This window comes from Nycticebus coucang, chromosome 6 (genome assembly GCF_027406575.1).
Source record: "Nycticebus coucang isolate mNycCou1 chromosome 6, mNycCou1.pri, whole genome shotgun sequence".
In the NCBI taxonomy this organism is placed as follows: domain Eukaryota; kingdom Metazoa; phylum Chordata; class Mammalia; order Primates; family Lorisidae; genus Nycticebus; species Nycticebus coucang.
In genome coordinates this window covers 3024865-3050216 of record NC_069785.1, presented here as the reverse complement: position 1 = coordinate 3050216, position 25352 = coordinate 3024865, and the positions used below count along the sequence as shown (strand labels likewise).

General features: G+C 42.5%; 1 protein-coding gene and 1 non-coding gene across 2 annotated transcripts in view; one reads left to right on the top strand and one right to left on the bottom strand.

The window, feature by feature from the left end:
• GCH1 (GTP cyclohydrolase 1) overlaps nucleotides 1–25352 on the bottom strand; it is a 54696-nt gene that overhangs the window by 20998 nt on the left and 8346 nt on the right. The gene's annotated exons all lie outside the window — the stretch shown is intronic.
• Nucleotides 10673–10778, top strand: LOC128589415 (U6 spliceosomal RNA). Its single transcript, XR_008380999.1, has one exon. It is a non-coding gene; the product is annotated as a U6 spliceosomal RNA (small nuclear RNA).

The window sequence follows — 25352 nt, the reverse complement described above, 5'->3', positions numbered from 1 at the left end:
GCAGCCTGGATAACAGTGTCTCAAAAAAATAAAAATAAAAAGTTTTATTTATTTATTTTTATTATTATTATTTTTTTTATGCATAGACAGAGTCTCACTTTATGGCCCTCAGTAGAGTGCCGTGGCCTCACACAGTTCACAGCAACCTCCAACTCCTGGGCTTAAGGGATTCTCTTGCCTCAGCCTCCCGAGCAGCTGGGACTACAAAAAGTTTTATTTTTTTAACTGCAATGACTTAGCCTCAACTATCATCTACAGGATGATGCCTGTCTGTGACCACAAGAACATCCTGTGCTGGACGCCAAAGAGGGGCCAAGGGAAACAGGCTGTGATCCCCACCACTGGACACAGCCATGGTTCTGTAACAGGCAGGTACCCAGACGATGCTATGTGACGTGGAAAGTTCTTCAGCTCTACCATCAAATGAGAAGCTACAGAAAAGTACACTGTGGCCTCATTTTTGTAAAATAAATATATCCATGGGAAGAACTGCACTGCTATCTGGACAGTCCATGGATATGGGGGTGCGCGATACACATAGGATGATCAGACGGGGAGGTGCAGGCAGCATGGTGGCCACCTGCAGCTGCTGCCCTTCAGGAGGCGGGCCGCAGAGAGTTTCAGCAGGATGTGCAGATGTCCACCCACACTGCCTGGCCTGCAGCTCCTCAGCTGCTAGAAGGGGCGCTCCAGGTACTGAGTCATCGTATAAACTGCAATGATCAGCCCAGGTCCAGCATTTGACTGTGTTGTTGAAAAGTCATTGGTAACAAAGGGGAACATGGGGGATTTCGGACACAGGGAAACAGAACCCTGTTAGAAGTGGCTGCTAACCCCTCTAAGGGACCATGAGGTAGCTACTGCAGAGGATTCTACCTATAAAGAAATGTTAGGAATGAGAGAAAGGGAATTTAGAATACACATGATGAAAACAATGAAGGAAATGATGGAAACAATGAAGGAAACTGCTAATAAAGTGGAAAAAAAAAACAAAAGGAAATCCAAAAACAGAATCAAATAAGAGATGAATGATATGAAGAATATTGAAAGGATATAGCGGAATTGAAGGAACTGAAAGCAGTCAATTAGGGAACTTAAAGATGCAATGGAAAGTATCAGCAACAGGTTAGATGATGCAGAAGAAAGAATTTCGGAGATAGAGGACAAAGTTCTTGAGATAACTCAGATAGTTAAAGAGGCAGAAAAGAAGAGAGAGAAAGCAGAACGTTCACTGTCAGAATTATGGGACTTTATGAAACGTTCCAACATACAAGTTATAGGAATCCCAGAAGAGGAAGAAGAATGCCCCAGAGGAATGGAAGCCACACTAGAGAATATTATAAATGAAAATTTCCCAAATATCACCAAAGATTCTGACGCACTGCTTTCAGAGGGATATCGGACCCCAGGTTGCCTCAACTCTAACTGAGCTTCTCCAAGACACATTGTGATGAACCTTACCAAAGTCAAGACAAAAGAAAAGATTCTGCAAGCTGCCAGGAGTAAGCGCCAGTTGACCTACAGGGGCAAATCTATCAGAGTGACTGCAGACTTCTCTAATGAAACTTTCCAAGCAAGAAAACAATGGTCATCTACCTTTAATCTACTTAAATAGAACAATTTCCAGCCCAGAATTCTGTACCCTGCTAAGCTAAGCTTTAAAATTGATGGAGAAATCAAATCATTTACAGATATAGAAACATTGAGGAAATTCGCCACAAGACCAGCTCTGCAGAACATCCTTCAACCTGTTCTACACACTGACCATCACAATGGATCAGCAGCAAAGTAAAAACTCAGAAATTAAAGGACAGAACCTAACCTCCACACTGATGCAAAAGATAAAACTAAGCAATGGACTCTCACAAAATAAGATGAATAGAATACTACCACACTTATCAATTATCTCAATAAATGTTAATGGCTTGAATTCCCCACTGAAGAGACATAGATTGGCTGACTGGATTAAAAAACACAAGCCATCCATTTTCTGTCTACAAGAAACACACCTGGCTTCAAAAGACAAATTAAAACTCAGAGTCAAGGGTTGGAAGACAATTTTTCAGGCAAACGGAATTCAGAAGAAAAGAAGAGTTGCAATCTTATTTTCAGATACATGTGGATTTAAAGCAACTAAAGTCAAAAAAGACAAAGATGGTCACTTTATATTGGTCAAGGGAAAAATACAACAAGAAGACATTTCAATTCTAAATATTTATGCACCCAATTTAAATGCTCCCAGATTCTTGAAACAGACCTTACTCAGTCTGAGCAATATAATATTTGACAATACCATAATAACAGGGGATGTTAACACTCCTCTTACAGAGCTGGACAGATCCTCTAAACAGAAATTAAACAAAGATATAAGAGTTTTAAATGAGACCCTGGAACAACTTTATCATCCCAAAGATAAAGAATATACATTCTTCTCAGCACCCCATGGAACATTCTCCAAAATTGATCATATCCTGAGACACAAAACAAATATCAACAGAATCAAAAGAATTGAAATTTTACCTTGTATCTTCTCAGACCATAAGGCACTAAAGGTGGAACTCAACTCTAACAAAAATGTTCGACCCCACACAAAGGCATGGAAATTAAACAATCTTCTGTTGAATAACAGATGGGTGCAGGAAGAAATAAAACAGGAAATCATTAACTTCCTTGAGCATAACAACAATAAAGACACAAGTACCAAAACCTGTGGGATACTGCAAAAGCAGTTTTGAGAGGAAAATTTATCGCTTTAGATGCCTACATTAAAAAAACAGAAGGAGAACGCATCAACAAACTCACAAGCCATATTATGGAATTGGAAAAAGAAGAACAACTAAGCCTAAACCCAGTAGAAGAAAAGAAATATCCAAAATCAAATCAGAGATCAATGAAATTGAAAACAAAAGAATCATTCAGAAAATTAATGAAACAAGGAGTTGGTTTTTTGAAAAAATAAATAGATAAACTATTGTCCAGACTAACGAGAAATAGAAAAGTAAAAATCTCTAGTAACCTCAAACAGAAATGATAAAGGGGAAATAACAACTGATCCCACAGAGATACAAGAGATCATCTCTGAATATTACCAGAAACTCTATGCCCAGAAATTTGACAATGTGAAGGAAATGGATCAATTTTTGGAATCACACCCTCTCCCTAGACTTAGCCAGGAAGAAATAGAGCTCCTGAACAGACCAATTTCAAGCACTGAGATTAAAGAAACAATAAAAAAGCTTCCAACTAAAAAATGCCCTGGTCCAGATGGCTTCACACCAGAATTCCATCAAACCTTCAAGGGAGAGCTTATTCCTGTACTGCAGAAATTATTCCTAAAAATCGAGGAAGGAGGAATCTTCCTCAATACATTCTATGAAGCAAACATCACCCTGATACCAAAACCAGAAAAAGACCCAACCAAAAAGGAGAATTTCAGACCAATTTCACTAATGAATATAGATGCAAAAATTCTCAACAAAATCCTAGCCAATAGATTACAGCTTATCATCAAAAAAGTCATAGATCATGATCAAGTAGGCTTCATCCCAGGGATGCAAGGCTGGTTTAACATACGCAAGTCCATAAACGTTATCCACCATATTAACAGAGGCAAAAATAAAGATCACATGATCCTCTCAATAGATGCAGAAAAAGCATTCAATAAAATCCAGCATCCTTTTCTAATTAGAACTCTGAAGAGTATAGGCATAGGTGGCACATTTCTAAAACTGATCGAAGCTGTCTATGACAAACCCACAGCTAATATTTTACTGAATGGAGTAAAACTGAAAGCTTTTCCTCTTAGAACTGGAACCAGACAAGGTTGTCCTCTGTCACCTTTACTATTCAACATAGTGCTGGAAGTTCTAGCCAATACAATTAGGCAAGACAAGGAAATAAAGGGAATCCAAATGGGAGCAGAGGAGGTCAAACTCTCCCTCTTTCCTGATGTCATGATCTTATACTTAGAGAATCCCAAAGACTCAACCACGAGACTCCTAGAAGTCATCAAAAAATACAGTAATGTTTCAGGATATAAAATCAATGTCCACAAGTCAGTAGCCTTTGTATATGCCAATAATAGTCAAAATGAGAAGCTAATTAAGGACACAACTCCCTTCACCATAGTTTCATTGAGGGTGTTTTTTTTTTTTTTTTTTTTGGCCCGGGCTGGGTTTGAACCCGCCACCTCTGGCATATGGGACCGGCGCCCTACTCCTTGAGCCACAGGCGCCACCCTTCACCATAGTTTCAAAGAAAATGAAATACCTAGGAATATACCTAACGAAGGAAGTGAAGGACATCTATAAAGAAAACTATGAAATCCTCAGAAAGGAAATAGCAGAGGATATTAACAAATGGAAGAACATACCATGCTCATGGATTGGAAGAACCAACATTGTTAAAATGTCTATATTTCCCAAAGCAATCTACCTATTCAATGCCATTCCTATTAAAATACCAACATCGTACTTTCAAGATTTGGAAAAAATGACTCTGCGTTTTGTATGGAACCAGAAAAAACCCCGTATAGCTAAGGCACTTCTTAGTAATAAAAACAAAGCCAGGGGCATCAGCATACCAGATTTTAGTCTGTACTACAAAGCCATAGTGGTCAAGACAGCATGGTACTGGCACAAAAATAGAGACATAGACACTTGGAATGGAATAGAAAACCAGGAAATGAAACTAACATCTTATAACCACCTAATCTTTGATAAACCAAACAAGAATATACCTTGGGAGAAAGACTCTCCATTCAATAAATGGGTATTGGGAGAACTGGATATCCACATGTAAAAGACTGAAACTGGACCCACACCTTTCCCCACTCACAAAAATTGATTCAAAATGGATAAAGGACTTAAATTTAAGGCATGAAACAATAAAAATCCTCAAAGAAGGGTGGTGCCTGTGGCTCAATGGGTAGGGTGCTGGCCTAAAATACCAAGGGTGGTAGGTTCGACCCTGGCCCTGGCCAAACTGCAACAAAAAAATGTCCAGGCATTGTGGTAGGTGCCTGTAGTTCCACCTACTTGAGAGGCTGAGGCAAGAGAATTGCTTACGCCCAAGAGTTTGAGGTTGCTGTGAGCTGTGACGCCACAGCACTCTACCAAAAAAGTGACAAAGTGAGACTCTGTCTCAAAAAAATAATAATAAAAAAAATAAAAAATAAAACCTCAAATTAGCCGGGCGTTGTGGCGGGCGCCTGTAGTCCCAGCTACTTGGGAGGCTGAGTCAAGAGAATCGCCTAAGCCCAAGGATTTGGAGGTTGCTGTGAGCTGTGTGACGCCACGGCACTCTACCGAGGGCGATAAGGTGAGACTCTGTCTCTACAAAAAAAAATAAATAAATAAATAAAACCTCAAAGAAAGCATAGGAAAAACACTGGAAGATATTGGCCTGGGGAAAGACTTCATGAAGAAGACTGCCATGGCAATTGCAACAACAAAAATAAACAAATGGGACTTCATTAAACTGAAAAGCTTCTGTACAGCTAAGGAGACAATAACCAAAGCAAAGAGACAACCTACACAATGGGAAAGGATATTTGCATATTTTGAATTAGACAAAAGCTTGATAACTAGGATCTATAGAGAACTCAAATTAATCCACATGAAAAAAGCCAACAATCCCATATATCAATGGACAAGAAACATGAATAGAACCTTCTCTAAAGAAGTCAGACGAATGGCTAACAAACATGAAAAAATGTTCATCATCCCTGTCTATTAGAGAAATGCAAATCAAAACCACCCTGAGATACCATCTAACCCCAGCAAGAACGGCCCACATCACAAAATCTCAAAACTGCAGATGCTGGCATGGATGTGGACAGAAGGGAACACTTTTACACTCTGGTGGGACTGCAAACTAGTACAACCTTTCTGGAAAGAAGTATGGAGAAACCTCAAAGCACTCAAGCTAGACCTCCCATTTGATCCTGCAATCCCATTACTGGGCATCTACCCAGAAGGAAAAAAACCCTTTTATCATAAGGACACTTGTACTAGACTGTTTATTGCAGCTCAATTTACAATCGCCAAAATGTGAAAACAGCCTAAATGCCCACCAACCCAGGAATGGATTAACAAGCTGTGGTATATGTATACCATGGAATACCATTCAGCCATTAAAAAAAATGGAGACTTTACATCCTTCGTATTAACCTGGATGGACGTGGAAGACATTATTCTTAGTAAAGCATCACAAGAATGGAGAGGCATGAATCCTATGCACTCAATTTTGATATGAGGACAATTAATGACAATTAAGGTCATGGTGGGGGTGGGGGAAGGGGAGAATAGAGAGAGAAAGAAGGAGGGAGGGGTGGGGAAAGGAAGAGCAGAGAGAGGGAAGGAGGGAGGGGGGTGGGGCCTGGGTGTGTGCCACACCTTCTGGGGGCAAGACAAGATTGCAAGAGGGAATATACACAGCTATGATTTAACAGTAAAAAAAAAACTAAAAAAAAATGCCACTTATGATATCAACTGGGAAACTGGGAAAAAGAGATTTATTCTTTAAAACATGCCAATAAAATGTAATACAAATGACCAAAAAAAAAATGCAATCAGTGTAACCTGGCTTATTGTACCCTCAATGAATCCCCAACAATAAAAAATAAATAAATAAATACATACATACATAAAAGAAGTGGCTGCTAAGATCAGGGAGGGCAAGGCTCGGCACCATTCTTTAACAAGTACTCCTTATGCACACACACACACGTGCTTAAAAAGAATCACTGCAAAAAAGATGCAAAAAATAAATACCAGAAGGATGAATTAAAAAACTAATAAAAATGGGCACCTAGGGCGGCGCCTGTGGCTCAGTCGGTAAGGTGCCGGCCCCATATACCGAGGGTGGCGGGTTCAAACCCGGCCCTGCTGAACTGCAACCAAAAAATAGCTGGGTGTTGTGGCGGGCGCCTGTAGTCCCAGCTACTCGGGAGGCTGAGGCAAGAGAATCGCCTTAAGCCCAGGAGTTGGAGGTTGCTGTGAGCTGTGTGAGGCCACGGCACTCTACCGAGGGCCATAAAGTGAGACTCTGTCTCTACCAAAAAAAAAAAAAAAAAACTGGGCACCTATAAGGACTAAGGACAGAACAAGAGGGGTGTCTTTCAGTATAATCTGTTCTGCAGTCTGGACTTTGAAATCATGTAAATGTTCCACATACTCAAAATTAAATGAGAAAGGGGAAGAAAGAGATGACGGCAGCGCTCGGCTCAGTGCTCCATCATGTGGCCAGGGACGCAAACGTGCTGCCCACATCCCATTCCATTAATACGGACCCAGATTGTGAACCTGACCCACCAAATCATTTTTCTTCAATAATGAAGTTTCCCTGGTATGTTTACTTATGTTTTGCTCCAACATATCTAAAAGTTGCCATCTGGGAATAATAAGAACAAAACACTATCACAGATTGTTTTAATTTCCTGCCTGTTATCAGCAGCAAGAAGGTAACCCTGGAAACGAGGATTTACTGCATTCTGCTTCCGACTGCTGGTCATGAAACACAGAGGAAACCATGGCAGTCTCCAGAAGTCAGATTTATCCACAACCCCACAGGATGCTGGTTTTCAGGTCTGCCTTTCTTCTGCTGCTAGTCATTAAGCAGTGACAACAGAGGACGCTGCTCCCCCATCCCTTAGAGTCTGTCAGGACCCCCACCTGAGAGTACAGGGGCTGGGCCCACAGTGGGAGCCCCTGTCCTTGTAGAGTGTCCTGGGAAGCTGACCCCCCAGTGGGTCCGTTAAAATAAACTTTGGTGCCGCACCCCAAAGCTTCTGTGTCAGGTCTCAGTGGGCCTGAGAAAGTGTGCATCTAACAAGTCCTGTGGAGAGCCCTGTTGGAGGCATTCCATGTTCTGTGCTGCTACTGAGAATCTTCACATCTTTCTTTTTTTTTTGGAGACAGAGTCATGCTCTGTTGCCCCAGGCTACAGCACCCTGGCATCATACACAATGTGAGAGAGAGAGAGACTTCTGGGCTCAAGCGATCCTGCCTCAGCCTCCTGAGCAGCTGGGACTACAGGTGCCACAAAGTCTGGCTAGTTTTTCTATTTTTAGTAGAGATGAGGTGTCGCTCTTGCTAAGGCTGGTCTCGAACTCCTGTGCTCAAGGAAACCTCCTGCCTCCACCTCCCAAGGGCGGCGAGTACAGGGAATCCTCACATATTCAAGACACTCCCACTCAAAATATTCAGCTTTCTACTTAAGGACAAACACAGACCTGTTTCTGCTAGGGAGAAAGGAGAGAAAAGATAAAGAAAAAGATAAAGATTCCGGCAGAAGGAGTCAGTGTTACTCAAGACATCTGGTGACCACCTGACACATCCGCCTACAAGGACAGCATGAAGGACACGGAAGACTCGGCACGTTGAGTGAGCATCCCTAAGGGGCCCGCAGGGGAGAGCTGACGGCATCTGCCGCCTGGTTTTAGAATTAAGAGGAGAGAGAGAGAGACGCCCAGGCCATCAGACCTCCTTGCTTCCAGCTAGAATTAAATCAACTCAAGAGTGTCAGCAAAGAGGAGTCTCTGGCAACTTCTCATGTCAAAGGCACACAGCTCTGACTTCATCATCACGCCTCTTAGGGACATGGTGCTTGTGCTCGTGTGCCCCGACCCCAGTGCGTTACAAGCTGCTGGGTGTACCGTCGTGTCTCCAGGCTGTGGTGTTCCGCACTATGCCCGTGACACTGACTTGCTGGGGTTAAACGCAAGTCTTCCATTCACCCAATTAATGCGTATGTCTTTACTCTGTAATTCACTTCCTTAAAATAGATTTTAAAAGGATGGGACTCCAGAGAAACTCATGTGGCCAAGGGAACAAAAGAATCCTCACCGTTGGCATGGTACAGTGGCTCATGCCTATAATCCCAGCACTTTGGGAAGCCAAGGTAGGAGGATTACTTGAGGGCAGGAGTTTGAGACTAGCTTGTCAACATGGCAAGACCCCATCTCTACAAAAAAACAAGAAAAATTAGCTGGGCACGGTGGTGTGCACCTGGAATATCAGCTACTCCAGAAGCTGAGGCAGAAGGATGGCTTGAGCCCAGAAATTTGAAGCTATAGTGAGCTATGATCATGCTACAGCACTCTAGCCTTTGAGATCCTATCTCAAAAAAAAAAAAAAAAGAAAAGAATTCTCACTGCAGTCTTATTAGTAATAACAAAAACTAAGAACAATTACACAGTTTGAGTAAAGTCATACAATAAAATGTGACCCTCAGTGTAAATCTGGGCTCATTTATAAGTCCTTGACACAATGTTCACGGGCAGCAGCTCACAGCAGGGCGCACAGAGCACAGTTCACTTAAACTGATGCAGAGACCATGCTACATGTTGCTTACAGACATATAAAATCACACAATTAAAACAGACCCAGCGGAGAGCCCTGTGCCTCTACACTGTAAGAGGTGACAGGTTCAGAAAGCAGTAATTAGGAAGCTTAAACTATATCTGTGTTTTTTTAAGCAATTGTAGCAAAACATTAAGATTGGTTAAAACTGGAGACAACCTTGCGTAAGCTAGTTCTTCATACCTTATCTTGCATATTTGAGACATTTCATTAATAAAAAGATTTTTGGAGGGGGGAGTCTCACTTTGTCACCCCTGGTAGAGTGCCGGGGCATCACAGCTCACAGCAACCTCAAACTCTTAGGCTCAAGTGATTCTCTTGCCTCAGCCTCACGAGTAGCTGGGACTACAGGCGCCCACCACAACACCTATTTTTAGAGACGGGTCTCACTCTGGTTCAGGCCGTCTCGAACCCATGAACTCAGACAATCCACCACGTAGGCCTTCCAGAGTGCTGGGATTACAGATGTGAGCCACCACACCCGGCCCAAAAGATTTTTTTTTTCCTTAAAGAAATAAAAATAAAAACCTGAGATTACCTTTGCAGAGAGGAAGGAGCACACAGGAGACGTGGCCTGTCTCTTGCAGAGCCACAAAGTCCTTCCAAACCCTCCCAAAACCACACTCTGACTCATACGAAAACTCCTGGCATTAAACTTTCTGCTTTTTACCTCCTGTTTGAGAAAACTATCCTACTAGTAAGAGCAATGTGAAGACAAGTTCAAAGGGGGACGCAAATCACCATCTCTGCTTCCATCTCCATCATGACGGTACAGGCGCGCCTCTTGCTAGAACTTCCAACACTCGCAACTTTCTGCATTTAACAAGCATTTGTAAAACGTGACCAAAATAAGCTTGAACCCAAACATTCATAATGACGTAATAGCGGGATGTAAGATGACCACAGACCAGTCACCCCACCACTGGAGCAGGCAGGGTGGCCACACCGCTCCGATGTGTCCACAGACTCACTGCATCCACTGTGAGCCTGTCTGCAGGAGAGACACAAGTTATTCCAAAGAAAGTAAAAGTCTGGTCACTGTGGAAATTTTCACTCCTCTCATCCTTGGCAGAGATAATTCTTACGCTGCTGTTGAGCTATTAAAAGATAGTCAAGGCTATTAAAATAGATGTTCCTGGTTGTCCTCAAAACAGCATGGACATGCAGGCTGCACTCAGGGTACCCGGCCCAGGATTGTTGTGAACACACCACCAGGTCAAACATAAAGTTGTCTTCACCAGCACTGCTCCTGAAGACAGCAGTCATGTTTACTCTATTTAATTGGTTAAGATACAGAAAAACTGAAAGGAGTGTTCGCTTTAGCAGCACACATACTAAAATTTGGGAAGATACAGACAAGATTAGCAGGGCCCTGCACAGGAAGACACACAAATTCATGAAGCATTACATATTTTTCAACTACAAGTGTGCAAAGTGAGAAAAATCTCTGTGCGCACAAAAGCCATGTCTCATCTAGTGACCTACAATGCTTGTACCTCCCGCTACCCCATCCCCTCGTCAAAGTGAGACACCATGCAGATTGACTTGAAGACCAGGAAGATGATGATTTCATCAAGTTTGACACGGGCAACCTCCAGCTGCTCACCTGGGAAGAACCAGGGTGATCACAACAAAGATATCCTAGGTCTTTCGACATAGTTCATGTAAAAGACACCAACGGCAACAGCTTTGCCACTTGGCTCGCTAACATTTTTTGTTATTGGCAAAGGCGATAAACCATGGATTTCTCTTCCCCAAGGAAAAGGTCTCCACCTCACCATTGCTGCAGAGAGACAAGAGACTGATGATGATTTCATCAAGTTTGACACGGGCAACCTCCAGCTGCTCACCTGGGAAGAACCAGGGTGATCACAACAAAGATATCCTAGGTCTTTCGACATAGTTCATGTAAAAGACACCAACGGCAACAGCTTTGCCACTTGGCTCGCTAACATTTTTTGTTATTGGCAAAGGCGATAAACCATGGATTTCTCTTCCCCAAGGAAAAGGTCTCCACCTCACCATTGCTGCAGAGAGACAAGAGACTGATGGCCAAACAGAGTAGTGGGTAAATGGTCCCCAGGTGACGTGTTAGAGAGGTCTTTGTGCTTAATTAAAGATAATATAGCATAAATTTTAAAAAAGAAAAAGAAATGAGAAAATGCAAACATATGATCTCTCCGCCAGGTGCAGTTACTTCCCTGGCTCTTAGGGGAGCCACGTACACAGTGGGTAAGTAAAGGAATGAAAAAGTCCAGAGGCCTGAGTTCTGGTGAAATCTCAGCGCAGACCTGTGACCCAGGCATCACGGTCCTCATGGGTAAGAGGACAGGTCTGGAGGAGGAGCTCAACGTGACTCCCCGGTTGCTGGTGTGCAAGACTCAGGGACACTGGAAATCAATGCTGAACTAAGAGGACAGTGACCTTCCCACCTGACTGGTCACTTCTGAAATGCGCATGGCAGCACCTAGCAGTTTTCTGTACTGATGTGAAGGAAAAGCACCTGTTTGAACTATTCAGATTTATTCACAGATAAAGCTGAGTCTGCTGCTCACGTCTACCATTGCCTGGGTTACCAGCAAAGAACTCCCTCTGGTCTCAGTTTACTACTCCCATCTTCCTGGTGGACCAAAACTAGAGTCTTACATGGTATCTAAGGAAAGAAAACAGTGTGTTCCCTTAATAATGTTAAGTCATTTCTTAAAAAAAAAAAAATTTTTTTTTTTTTTTTTTTTTGTAGAGACAGAGTCTTACTTTACCGCCCTCGGTAGAGTGCCGTGACGTCACAGGACTCACAGCAACCTCTAGCTCTTGCCTCAGCCTCCCGTCATAAAAAAATTTTTTAAAAAAAGCACACTTGCCAAATTTAGTGTTCATAACTGGATAAATCTTGTATTATCATTCACAATCCAGCTATTAAACCAAAAATGGAATTTACGAAACAGGTGGTGATAACAAGGTCTGGTTCAGAGCAGTTCTAAATGAGGAGCACGCCGATCTGATCCTACTACCCCTTTGCTTCAACAGCCTCTCACAGGCTCAGCCCTCATCACCCTACGTGCAGCTGCGCCAGAGACGGCCCTGCGGAGCCCTCTGCAACCCACCCCAGCAGTGGCAGCAGAGTGCATATTAGTGACAGACAATTAAGGGATATGGGGTAATCCTTCAGAATAGCGCTTCCCAAATGCTGCCAACCAGAGAGATCTGGAACGTCCAGCTGCTTCCCAAGCCACCCTGAGAAATCTGACTCACTGGGTGTGGGGACAAAGCCAGGATTGAGTCTTTCAAAACCCCAGTGATTCTGGTGACCATCTGCGGAGGGAGCACGCAGCCTTTTCAGAAACGAGGGTGGAAAACAAACCCACTACTGGCCAGGGGCTGCTGCCTAGCAAGGAGGGGCAGGAGGCAGTTCCTCACCACAACCACCACTGCGGCCGCCATGTCAGAGGTGGGCACAGTGAGGTGGGCACACAGATGGGGAAGGGCTGGACCAGCCAGAAGGAGGCTGAACACAGACGGGGCTGGGATTGGAAAACGGGGACCAGAGAGGGCACCTAGGGCAAAGCTGGGGTCATGGTTGTCTTAAGCAGGTAGAGCAGGAAGGACCCACATACTCCAGAAGAAATAAAGGAGGGAGGACCCCCACATCAGAGTAGTGCCCACATCCTAGCAAAGTGCCAGTCACTTAGAAACCAACTGGATTTACAGACAATTCACTGGAAATCAGTTTCCAGGCCAACATAATCAAGTTGTCATAGTCCCCGAGCTGGACCAATACACCAAACCATGACATTGTAAAACTTAATGTCTGAGAAAACAAGCCCAGGGCAACATGTCTGGGGGAGGACTGGGCATCAAACCCCAAAAAGACACTTTACATAAGGTGAACTGAGGGCTGTGGGGAGAAAGAATGACTGTGTGGAAGATGAAAGTTTGACTCTGGCCTTGAAGCTGGGTTAAGAGGAAGGGCACAGGGAGAGTTTCCTAAAAGCAGAAGGGTTAGAGATATAAAATGAGACCCAGGAAACAAAAGGTCGACAGAAGCTGGACTCCTTCTCTCTCAGAGCACTTCTCAATTTGCTCTTTACTTTTAGTTCATGACAACTTTCAAGCTTTGCCTCAACTCTGCCTTGGTCAAAACCAGGTATGTCCCCATGTTACAGATGAGGAAACGGATGCTGTTCCTTAGAATCATTGGCTGACTAAAGAAGGGCTAACCAACTAGTGTAGGAGCTGGGTTTTGGTCCCTGTCCTCTGACTCCAGCCTGGAGCTCTGATTTTGATCTGTCATAAATCTGAACCTGACCTATGAGACGTCTGGACCCAGGGGAAGAGTCCAGAGGCAGGAGACCCACACCAGGGGTTACTGTAGGCCAGTCAGTCATGAGGTGGCAGGCCTAGAGCTGATGGCAGCAAAGGAAGAGAGTAAATCTAATTTCTTACAAGTAAAATCAGTTATGTACACAGAAGTCAAAAGAGAGGGAAGGGTCAAAGCCGTCGGCCCTGGAGAGTAGACAGGAAAGAGTGGCCTTACACCCACAGACAACTCCGGCCCAGAGGCAGTGCACACCAGTCACAGACCCCAGCCTGGAGGCAGTACACGCCAGTCACAGAATACTGTTTCACCAGCTATTTATTTGGTTTATATGAGGGAAAATTCAGTTATTTAATGTTACTTTGAACTTTACTTTTTGAAATCAAACTGGAACAATTTTAGGGGAAAGGAGAATTGCATTAAATCTTCAAACTAATAAAAAAAAAAAAAGCTTGGCCAGGCACCATGGATCATGCCTATAAATCCTAGGGCTCCAGGAAGCAGAAGTGGGATGGTCACTTGAGCTCAGGAGTTCAAGACAACTGAGCAAGAGCAACACCCCCGTCTCTACTAAAAATAGACAATTTAGCCCAGTGTGGTAGGCACCTGTATTCCCAGCTACTCAGGAGGCTGAGGCAAGAGGATACTTGAGCCCAGGAGTTTGAGGTTGCTTTGACACCACTGCACTCTACCCAGGGGATGGTGGGACTTCTCTAGAGAAGCTTATCCTAGTTTACCTTAGACAATCACTAATAATGAATTGATTGGTAAAGACTCAAGATGAGGACCAAGATGCAGGGATGCAGACAGATGAAAGAAAACCATCACCTACAAGGGCAAAAATATTAGAATAACTGCAGATCTCTCTGCTGAAACCTTTCAAGCTAGAAGAGGATGGTCATTGACTTTTAATCTCCTAAAACAAAATAACTTTCAACCCAGGATCCTGTACCCAGCTACAATGAGTTTCATTTATGACAGAGAAATTAAATACTTCAATGACATTCACATGTTGAAAAAATTTGCCATAACTAAACTGGCTCTCCAGGATATTCTCAGACCTATCCTCCCTAAAGACTAGCATAATCCTCCACCACAAAAGTAAACCCACCCAGAAAATTTTGATCAAATTTCAACTTCCACAGTCGCAAAAGGATTAAAAATGTCCACTGAACTCTCAAAAGGCTTATCAATGTTCTCAATTAATGTGAATGATTTAAATTGTCCACTAAAGAGGCACAGGTTGGCTGGCTGGATACAAAAACTCAAGCCAGATATCTGCTGCAGACAAGAATCGCATCTTACATTAAAAGACAGGGATGGTCATCTATACTCCAGGCAAATGGAAAGCAAAAAAAGCAGACATTGCAATCCTATTCGCAGACACAATAGGCTTTAAACCAACCGAAATAAGGAAGGATAAGAATGGACACTTCATATTTGTTAAAGGTAATACTCAATATGATGAGATTTCAATTATTAATATTTATGCACCCAACCACAACACACCTCAATTTATAAGAGAAACTCTAACAGACATGAGCAACTTGATTTCCTCCAGTTCCATAGTAGTTGGGGATTTTAACACCCCTGTACCAGTGCTGGATAGATCCTCCAAAAAGAAGCTAAGCAAAGAAATTTTAGATTTAAACTTAACCATTCAACATCTGGACTTAACGAACATCTACAGAACATTTCATCCCAACGAAACTGAATACACATTCTTCTCATCAGCCCACGGAACATACTCCAAAATCGACCACATCCTAGGCCACAAATCTAACCTCAGCAAATTTTAAAAAATAGAAATTATTCCTTGCATCTTCTTATACCATCATGGAATAAAAGTTGAATTCAATAACAACAGGAACCTGCATACCCATACAAAAACATGAAAGCTAAACAACCTAATGCTGAAAGATAGATGGATTATAGACAAGATTAAGAAGGAAATCGCCAAATTTTTGGAACAAAACAACAATCAAGTCACAAATTACCAGAACCTCTGGGATACTGCAAAGGCAGTCTTAGGGAAATTTATAGCACTGCAAGCCTTCCTCAAGAAAACGGAAAGAGAGGAAGTTAATAACTTAATGGGACATCTCAAGCAACTGGAGAAGGAAGAACACTCCAACCCCAAACCCAGCAGAAGAAAAGAAATAACCAAAATCAGAGCAGAATTAAATGAAATTGAAAACAAAAGAATTATACAACAGATCAATAAATCCAAAGTTGGTTTTTTTAAAAGATCAATAAAATAGATAGACCTTTGGCCAACCTAACCAGGAAAAAAAGAGTAAAATCTCTAATTTCATCAATCAGAAATGGTAACGATGAAATAACAACAGACCCCTCAGAAATTCAAAAAAATCCTTAATGAATACTACAAGAAACTCTACTCTCAGAAATATGAAAATCCGAAGGAAATTGACCAATACCTGGAAGTACGCCACCTACCAAGACTTAGCCAGAATGAAGTGGAAATGCTGAACAGGACTGTATCAAGTTCTGAAATAGCATCAACTATACAAAATCTCCCTAAAAAGAAAAGCCCGGGACCAGATGGCTTTACGTCAGAATTCTACCAAACCTTTAAAGAAGAACTAGTACGTATATTACTAAACTTCTTCCAAAATAGAGAAAAAGAAGGAATATTACCTAACAATTCTACGAAGCAAACATCACCTTGATCCCCAAACTGGGGAAAGACCCAACAAGAAAAGAAAATTATAGACCAATATCACTAATGAATATTGATGCTAAAATACTCAATAAGATCCTAACAAACAGAATCCAACAACACATCAAAAAAATTATACACCATGACCAAGTGGGATTTATCCTAGGGTCTCAAGGCTGGTTCAATATACGTAAATCTATAAATGTAATTCAGCACATAAACAAACTAAAAAATAAGGACCATATGCTTCTTTCAATTGATGCAGAAAAAGCTTTTGACAATATCCAGCATCCCTTCATGATCAGAACACTTAAGAACATTGGCATAGGGCAGCACCTGTGGCTCAGTGAGTAGGGCACCAGTCCCATGTACCGAGGGTGGTGGGTTCAAACCTGGCCCCAGCCACAATGCAACAACAACCACTAAAAAATAAAAATAAATAAAAATGTAAAAAAAAAAAAAAGAAAGAAAATTGGCATAGAAGGGACATTTCTTAAACTAATAGAGGCCATCTACAGCAAACCCATAGCCAATATCGTATTGAATGGAGTTAAATTGAAATCATTTCCACTTAGATCAGGAACCAGGCAAGGTTGCCCATTGTCTCCATTGCTCTTTAACATTGTAATGGAAGTTTTAGCCAATTAGGGAAGAAAAGGCAATCAAGGGTATCCACATAGGGTCAGAAGAGATCAAACTTTCACTCTTTGCAGATGATATGATCGTATATCTGGAAAACACTAGGGATTCTACTACAAAAATTTTAGAAGTGATCAAGGAATACAGCAATGTCTCAGGCTACAAAATCAACACCCATAAATCTGTAGCCTTTATATGTACCAACAATAACCAAGCCGAACAAACAGTCAAGGACTCTATTCCTTTCACAGTAGTGCCAAAGAAGATGAAATATTTGGGAGTATACCTAACAAAGGACGTGAAAGATCTCTACAAAGAGAACTATGAAACTTTAAGAAAAGAAATAGCTGAAGATGTTAACAAATGGAAAAACATACCATGCTCATGGCTGGGAAGAATCAACATTGTTAAAATGTCTATACTACCCAAAGCAATATATAATTCTAATGCAATTCCTATTAAAGCTCCATTGTCATATTTTAAAGATCTTGAAAAAATAATACTTCGTTATATATGGAATCAGAAAAAAACCTCGAATAGCCAAAACATTACTCAGCAATAAAAACACAGCAGGAGGAATCACGCTATCAGACCTAAGACTGTACTATAAATCGATAGTGATCAAAACAGCATGGTATTGGCACAAAAACAGAGAAGTAGATGTCTGGAACAGAATAGAGAACCAAGAGATGAATCCGGCTACTTACTGTTATTTGATCTTTGACAAGCCAATTAAAAACATTCAGTGGGGCCGGGCACGGTGGCTCACACCTGTAATCCCAGCACTGTGGGAGGCTGAGGAGGGAGAATGGCTTGAGCTCAGGAGTTCGAGACTCGCCTGAGTGACACTGAGACCCTGACTCGTGAAAAAAATGGAAAAACCCAGCCGTGCGCCGCAGCGAGCGCCTGTAATCCCAGCGGCTTCCGGAGGCTGAGGCAGCGGGGTGCCCGCAGCCCCAGTCTGAGGTTGTGGTGAGCTACCACGCCCACTGCACTCTGCTCAGGGGCATAGGGTGGGACCCTGTCTCAACAACAACAACAAAAAAAAACAAATGGTGCTGGGTGAACTGGCTGGCAACCTGTAGAAGATTGAAACTGGACCCACACCTTTCACCATTAACTAAGATAGACTCTCACTGGATAAAAGATTTAAACTTAAGACACGAAACTATAAAAATACTTGAAGAAAGTGCAGGGAAAACTCTTGAAGGAATCGGCCTGGGTGAATATTTTATGAGGAGGACTCCCCAGGCAATTGAAGCAGTATCAAAAATACACTACTGAGACCTGATCAAACTAAAAAGCTTCTGCACAGCCAAGAACATAGTAAGTAAAGCAAGCAGACAGCCCTCAGAATGGGAGAAAATATTTGCAGGTTATACCTCCGATAAAGGTCTAATAACCAGAATTCACAGAGAACTCAAACGTATTAGCAAGAAAAGAACACGTGATCCCATCTCAGGGTGGGCAAGGGACTTGAAGAGAACCTTCTCTAAAGAAAACAGACACATGATCTACAAACACATGAAAAAAAGCTCATCATCCTTAATCATCAGAGAAATACAAATCAAAACTACTTTGAGATATCACCTAACCCCAGTAAGAGTAGCCCCATAACAAAATCCCAAAACCAGAGATGCTGGCGTGGATGTGGAGAAAAGGGCACACTTCTACACTGCTGGTGGGAATGCACACTAATCTGTCCCTTCTGGAAGGATGTTTGGAGAGTACTTAGAGATCTAAAAAGAGACCTGCCATTTGATCCTATAATTCCTTTACTACGTTTATACCCAGAAGACCAAAAATCACAATATAACAAAGACATCTGTAGCAGAATGTTTATTACAGCCCAATTCATAATTGCTAAGTCATGGAAGAAGCCCAAGTGCCCATCGACCCACAAATGGACTAGCAAATTGTGGTCCATGTACACCATGGAATATTATGCAGCCTTAAAGAAAGATGGAGGCTTTACCTCTTTCATGTTTACATGGATGGAGCTGGAACACATTCTTCTTAGCAAAGTTATCTCAGGAATGGAAGAAAAAGCATCCAATGTACTCAGCCCCACTATGAAGCTAAACTATAGCTTTCACATGAAGGCTGTAACCCAACTATAGCACAAGACTGTGAGGAAAGGGCCAAGGAAGGGGAAGGGAGGGGGGAGGTTCGGGTGGAGGGAGGGTAAGGGGTGGGGCCACTACTACGGTGCATCTTAGAATGGGTACAGGAGAAACTTACTAAAGGCAGAATACAAATGTCTACATACAATAACTAAGAAAATGCCATGAAGGCTACGTTGAACAGTTTGATGAGAATATTTCAGATTGTATATGAAACCAGTGCATTGTACCCCTTGATTGCACTAATGTACACAGCTATGATTTAACGAGGGCTGGCAAGGGCAAAATGAGAAACCGTCGTCACATCCAGGGCAGGGGACCCTGCATCACCTAGAATGAGGACATCATCAAAGCCTTGGTATCATCAAGGCTTTCAGGAACATCCTGGAATTACTCTGCTTAATGTAAGCAAGCTGAACATTTTGAAACTTGCTCCTGGTATACATGTGGGATGTTTCTGCATTTGGACTGAAAGTGCTTTCTGGAAGTTAGATGAATTGTATGGCACTTGGTGTAAAGCTGCTTCCCTCAAGAGTAATTACAACCTTCCTGTGCACAAGATGATAAACACAGACTTTAGCCGAATCTTGAAAAGCCCAGAGATCCAAAGAGCTCTTCAAGCACCACACAAAAAGATTCATCACAAAGTCCTGAGGAAGAGTCCACTGATGAACCTGAGAATCACATTGAAGCTAAACCCATGTGCCAAGACCAGGCACCAAAAACCCTTCTCACCAGGCCAGGAATCCCAGACTTCAGGGGGATAAGGCAGCTGAGCACTGCAGGCTACGCCACGTCAGATGAGGGGGAGGTTGCAGGCAAGAAGCCTGTAGCAGTGAAAAAAGGGGAAAAGCCTGTTGGTGTTAAGAAGCAGAAAAAGTCTCAGGGGGGGAAAAATGGTGCCTCTACCAAGAAACCAGATGCTGAAAGGAAGCCAGAGGAAAAGAAACCTACCACAGAAGAAAAGAAGCCTCCTGTATAAACTCTCAAATGTTTATTGCATAAATGTCAAATCATTTTGGACAGCTTATTTTGAATAAAGACTTCATCAAAGAAAGAAAAAAAAAAACTCTTTGGGTGGCGCCTGTGGCTCAGCGGGTAGGGCACTGGCCCCATATACCGAGGGTGGCGGGTTCAGACCCAGCCCCGGCCAAACTGCAACAAAAAAATAGCCGGGCGTTGTGGCGGGCTCCTGTAGTCCCAGCTACTTGGGAGGCTGAGGCTGGAAAATTGCCAGAGCCCAGGAATTGGAGGTTGCTGTGATCTGTGATGCCATTGCACTCTACCGAGGGCGATAAAGTGAGACTGTCTCTACAAAAAAAAAAAAGACTCTTCAAGATCTAAATTCTGGGCTTTCTGTTGTGATTGCACATTCCAGTTAAAATTGTTTTCCATGAATTTAATCAAGTCTTTAGACCTAATTTCCAGTTTCCAGGAATATGGGATATAGAGAAACAAGTTGAATGAAAGAAAACACGAAAAAAAAAATAATCAAACTGCAGAAGTAGGGTACCTTACAGGACACTTGACAGCTCCCTGAGAAGGTGGATGGGTAGAAGTGGGGGGCGAGGGGGGTAGCAGGATCCGCTCCAGATTAAACACAACAATCAAGTCCAAATGTGCAGGCCTGGAGTGGGTCCTGGTCGGGCTCACTGCTGTACTTCCAGCACTCAGGGAGGCCAAGGCAGGAGGATCCCTTGGCTCAGGAGTTCAAGACCAACCTGAGCAAGAGTGAGACCCCTCTCTACTAAAAATAAAAGAACTAGCCTAGTATTGTGGTGAGCACCTATAGTCCCAACTACTCAGGAGGCTGAGGCAAGAGGATTGCTCAAACTCAGGAGTTTGAGGTTGCTGTGACCTAGGCTGATGCCACGGCACTCTACCTAAGGCTACAGAGTGTGACTGTTGTCTTAAAAAAAAAAAAAAATCGGGGCAGTGCCTGTGGCTCAAGGAGTAGGGCACTGGCCCCATATACCGGAGGTGGCAGGTTCAAACCTGGCCCCAGCCAAAAACTGCAAAAAAAAACAAAAAAAACAAAAAAAAAAACAAAAAAAACAAAAAAAAAAAAAGCAAAAAAAAAAAAAAAATCATTAGTAGGAGACATTTGCAACATCAAGGAAAATTTGAATATAGATTAGGTATTACATAATATGAAGGAATTAGTAGATAATCTTACTAAGGATGATACAACTGGTTAAGAAGAAAAATACTTTTTGGGGTAACACTTCACCTCTAAATACGTGTCTCTGACTTACAATCAGTAAAGAACAGATTGTCCCATTGTGGCAGAATGTTAATTTTGAACCTAGGTGGTAGGTATATAGATGCTCACTGTACAATTTTGTTTACTTTTGTGTTTGGAAATTTTATGTCATTAAAAAAGTAAAATAAAAAATACATGATCCTAATAGTGACTATTACGTTCTTTATTACTCTCCTACCAACTTACAACTCCTACTCCTGTTGATATAAAGCCTTATTAATAGACCCAAACTTCAAGTGCTAGTAAAACTGCCAACTGGGCACTCTTCTGGGAGACGTGACTACAACCTTCCTGGTTAGAAAGCCTTCAAAGTCAAGCTCTGTATAATCACACCCATCCGCCTCCTCCCACTCCCTCATCCCCCTGCCTCCCATCTTGAATTCATTTAACGGGATTCATTTATGCGGGCATGTAATAAATCGTCTACTGGCTTCATATTGAGTATATTGGATTTTTGCTTCTCCATTCTTGCGATACTTTACTAGGAAGAATGTGTTTCAACACATCCAGGTTAATACAATAGTTCTTCTGTTTAAGACAACTAAATATAGGACCAAGGCCTCTTTTGGCCTGGAAGGTCTCTGCTGTTAGTCTGATGGGTTTTCCTTTATAAGTTATTTGATGCTTTCATCTCACTGCTCATAGGACTTTTCCACTTTTCGTTGACTTTGACTACTCTGACGACCACCTGCCCTGATGACGTCCTTTTTACAATGACTCTCCTGGGTGTTCTTTGAGCTTCTTGTATCTGGGTGTATGAATCTTCCTCAAATATATTTTCCAGACTTTATGATTTTTCTTCTTCTCCCTCAGGAATATCTATGATTCTTGTGTTTATGTATTTTACATAGTCTCACATTTCTCAGATTCTGTCCATTTAACTCTTTATAGTTTTGTCTGGCTGGATTAATTTGAAAGCCTTGTCTTCAAGCTCTGCAATTCTTTCTGTACTTGGTCCAGTCTATTGTCAAAACATTCCACTGTATTTTGTAATTCCCTAAATGAGTCTTTCATTTCTAGATATTCTGGAGGGTTTTTTTAAGTATCTCTTTAGTAAATTTTTTGTTAATGTCCTAAATTTTTTTATTTCTTTGTGTTGGTTTTCAACTTTCTCTTGGATCTCACTGAGCTTATCTGCAATCCATAGTTTGAATTTTCTGTCACTTCAAAATTTTCCTTCTGGTGGCTCCATTGCTTATGAGCTAGTGTGATCCTTTGAGGGTGTCCAAGCAGCCTGTTTTTTCATATTGCCAGAGTTCTTTTTCTGGTTCCTTCTCATCTGGAGAAACAGTCGATTTGTATTTTTGAATTTACTATCATTTGGATGGGATCTTTTTTTTCTTTTTTTTTTTTTTTTTGGTTTTTGGTTCTTTCCCTTTGAGGGTGTATCGTATATAGTGCTTGGCTGTTTGGCTTTGTATTGGGTGCTTTCAGGGGGCAAGGACCTGAATGAGTTCCTTGGCTACAAATGGCCTTTGTACAGTGCCTTTCTCGGACGTTGACTGTGGTAGAGACTTACTGGGCATCTGAGCAGGTGCCCTACTTTCTGTAGCACTGGAATTGCAGCAGTCTCAGAACACTTGTCTCCTTCTCCAGCTCCAACAGCAGCTATTAAAGTAGGTTGTAGGTGGCACTTAAGGTAAGAGCCAGCTGCAGCAGAAGCCAGTAGGTAGGTGTTTAAACTCTGTTTATAGTGAGAGGCTCTCTATTGTTTAAAGCAATGTACTAGTCTGTGTTAGCAAAGTGATCCACTTCCCTACCACACCCCTATCTTGAGGCTCACGACTCTCAGTTCAGCCAAACCCTGGAGAGGCCACAACGTTGCTAAGATCTGCGGAAAATGCCCTTCCAAAGGTTCTCTGCTCAAATGGTTTTGGAACAGAATCTTTTCCTACAGCTCAAAACAAATAGCTTTGCGGCTTACTTGTTCTCCTCTGCAGGGAACACTGCTGCTCCACGCAGAGAGGGACGGCACTGCTCTTCAGCCCGTGGGTACTCACGGTGGGCGTCGCTGGCAATTCGAGTCAACCCTCAGACCCCTGGGAAAGTGTTCAGGCACCAGTGGTGATGGACTAGGGCAGGTAATCCATGTCCCAGGCTGCTGGATAGTATGCTTGAGTCCTGCAGAAGAGCAGACTGAGACTCAGCCAGCGAACTTGTCCTCAGGCCTCCCTGGGTTCAGGGCAGGCTGTGACAGGGAGGGGTGGGCTGACCTCCCGGTCCGCAGAATGCTTAAGCAGGGGAAGGGTGGTGCACGGAGCCTGCCCTGGGGAGGGCACGTCTCCTAAAGTTTTGGTTCTCATCTCTTCTCTTAAGACCTAAGGTTCCCATTCCCCAACATCCACCACTCACCCCCAGATACCTACCAAAGAAAGCTCACTTGATCCTGCTGGTCAGGAATAAATGCCTCAAAAATTTTCTCATTTTCTGTAACTTGTTAAGTCACTCCCTAAAAGCCTCCAATGTAGCTTCTGACCACATTTAAGCCACTGAAACTATTGAACCCCCTTCAATCCAATCTCCATACTCACTGCTAGCATGTACAAAACATCATGGAATTCATATGCACCTGGCATTTTTCGTTGTGCTTTATGTACACAAATTCAATTAATTCTCACACTAACCCGAGGACATGAAATGACTGAGGGACAGCTAGTAAAGCACAGATAGCACTAGTAAGTAATGGGATCTGAAGCGACGACAGGGCTCACGTCTACCATCTTAAGGCCTCTCTCTGGTCTTCTGTTCCCTGTAGAATGACTTGCTGTTAGCATTTGCCCTCTGGGCTCTCCTGCCCCTGCTTCCCTTTGCAGGTTCTTCTCTCACCCCTACTCCTGGCTGCAGACGTCAGGTTTAGACCACTCACCTTCTCTCACTCCCCTGACAATGACAGGTGCTCTCCTACCTTCAGCTGTCAGCCCTGTACTAGTGAATCTCAGGTTTCCATCTCTAGCCTTTAACCTACATTTTCCTCTGTACAAACACAAAGTCTCACTACCCTCACCCCAAAATCAGTTCCAGTTGCTTTTGCTGTGTAATAAAACACCGAGAATTAAGTGGTATACAACTTTCACTGTGCCCATGGATTCTGTGAGCCAGACACTCAGACAGCGCGCAGAAGACCCTCGCTGTCCTCTACTCCATGATGCCTGAGGCTGGGGGTCAGGGGTGACTTCAGGCTGGAAGGTGGAATCACCTGGAGGTTTTTTTTTTTTTTACTCATACGTGTTTGATGTTAGGTAGGTCTTCAGCTGCGGCCATCCGTCAGAATACCTACATGTGGCCTCTCAATGTGGCCAGAGCTCCCTCACAGCATGGCAGCCTCGGGGTAACAAGACTTTTTATATATACATTGGCCCAGGCATCCAAACACTTTCCAGTTAACCCAAGCCCAGCTCTTCCTCACTATTAAACATCAGTTGCTTTTTGCATATCTCCTTATAAGAGCCCAAGTAAAGAAAGTATCACCAGCATTGACAAGAAGGGAAAGATGGCAATTAAGTTTAGAGACAAGCTAGTGATATACAGCTAATTAAGAGACAAGGTCACATTCAAATCCAGGATCTTTCCACATGCAATAAAGATCAAGCTTGCAAATATATACAACTATTTTTCTCTAATTCCAGAGTCAAGATTTTCAGTAACTAGATTTTTCTTAACAGCTAATCATGTGAAAGAATTGTATTTCTTTTACTCTTTGAACTTCATCACAATATCTATCTATTTGAAAATATATACATGTACTTCCAAAAATCAAAAACTTAAAAATATAATTTTGTAGTCCTAGCCAGTCCCTGCTAGCTAGGAGCAGAGGAAGGAAGATCACTTGAGCCTAGACGTTCAAGATCGCCTGGGTAACATAGCAAGATCCTGTCTCAGATAAAAAAATATATAATAGTATGTATACATTAACATTATATGTAGTGAAAAGTCATGCCATCTAGCTAGTTCATATTCCTGATTAATACAT